We start from the raw sequence: 2,050 nt of genomic DNA, 5'->3' as shown, positions 1-2,050 counted from the left end.
GATGGCACCTGACAACAACAACAACGATAAGCACTATATATATGTTGTTGTTGCTAACTGCTGTCAAGTTGGTTCCAACTCATAGCGACCATGTATAGGATTTCTAAGGAGCTGCTGGTGAATTTGAACTGCAGACCTTGTGGCAAGCAAGCTTGTGCTGATCATATAACGCCATGTATATATGTGTGTGTGTGTGTATAAATTTATATTTATATATGCTGTCCTTGTGTAGCACTGTAGAATAAGCACTGGACTGAAAGGTCGGTTTGAATCCTAAGGTCAGCAGTGCAAACTCACCAGCTGCTCCTCCGAAACCCTATACAGGGTCAATATGGATCAGAACCAAGTTACAGCACTTAACAACCAAGTTTTTATACATGCTTATGCTATGTTTATATATGAAGTCCTAGTGTGGTACTGTAGGATAAGCACTGAACTGCTAACCAGAAGGCTGGTCGTTCAAACCCACCATCTACTCCATGGAAACCCATACAAGGCCGCTATGAGTCAGAACCCACTCAATGGCACTTAATAACAACAAGTTTATATATATATGGAGTCCTGCTGTAACACTGCAGGTTAATCACTGGACTGCAAGGTCAGTTTGAACCACAGAGTCAGTGGTTCAAATTAACCAGCCACTGCTCACAAACACTATACAAGGTCACTATGAGTCGGAACCGACTCAACAGCATTTAACAACAACATATATACATACACACAGACATATATGTGGACTCATGTAGTGGTACCGTAGGGTCAGCACTGGATTTCGAACCACAAGGCCAGCAGTTCAAACCCACCATCTACTACTTGGAAATCCTGGAAGGGATGCTATGTGTCAGAACCAACTCGAAGCACTTAACAACACACATATATGTATATTGCTTTGTTAGATCCCAATTTATATTTCTATCAATATGAAGTGCACACTGTACCAAATTGTGATACTTCAAAATGGAAATAAAGTGGAAATTTTACTCTGAAATATAGAGTAATTGAGTATCATTTAGCCAATTTTTAAAACAAGATTAATTGTATTGATTTTATCCTCTCTTGTTTTATAATTCATATCCTTCTCTAGTTGAACAAACCTGTCCATTCTTGCAGGAAATTTGTCATTCTTGGTTTTCTTAGTCTCATATTTGACTTTCTAATTGTCATTAGCCACCCCTGGATTTCACTTCCCTTCTCTGTCTATGAAATGGCTCTTTATCATCCTTCCTCTATTGAGAAACCTCTTCCAAACCCTCCACTTTGCCAGTATCCCTGAGTACCCCCAGTGTTATGATCATTCCATAGAATGGAATATGCCCCAGAGATTAGGCATACTGACAGCTTGGAAATCCATAATGTTTGGTCATTGTACAAACATGTGTGTGTCCTGGGTTAATTAAAATTTCAAAGTAAATTTTGTTTAAACATTTTAAGTGTCTTGGTTTATTTAAAATTTCATTGGAAATCATTTTAAAGTACTTAAAATGACTAACACACTAGGTAAAATGAACATTTAAAAAAAGCTTTTTATTGTGATTTGAGTGCAATTTTACAAAGGAAATGAGTTTTCCATTCAACAATGTATACACATTTTGTTTCATGACATTGATTACAGTCCCCACAATGTAACAGAGTGCTTCCCACTTCCTTCCTTTGTTTACCACTTCTATTTGTCCTTTTCCATCCATTCCTGCCTTCTGAGTTTTATCCCTGGCAAATGCTGCCCATTTGATCTCATATGGTGATTGTTCAAAGGATTCTGTACCTCCATGGTTATTGCTCACTGTGATAGAATTTTGTGTCAATGGGGTTGGTTTGGCAGTTTAAATGTGCTTATTCCTATAGTGAAATATAATACAACAGATTTAACTCCATGATGATCAACTATGAGCAGGCAATCAATTGAAAGGATGTTTTATTGGGTAGTGTGGCCTTCTCTAAATACAATGGACATGCAGGGGAAAAAAAAATTGCTATCTTTTTTGCTGGGGACCTGAAACTCTACAGTTGTGAGCCATTTCCTTGATATAAATTTCTCACTCATTTTATATAT

This window comes from Chrysochloris asiatica, unplaced genomic scaffold, assembly GCF_000296735.1.
Source record: "Chrysochloris asiatica unplaced genomic scaffold, ChrAsi1.0 scaffold00183, whole genome shotgun sequence".
Taxonomy (NCBI): domain Eukaryota; kingdom Metazoa; phylum Chordata; class Mammalia; order Afrosoricida; family Chrysochloridae; genus Chrysochloris; species Chrysochloris asiatica.
The sequence above is the reverse complement of the archived record's forward strand: the minus strand, read 5'-3'. Positions refer to the sequence as shown.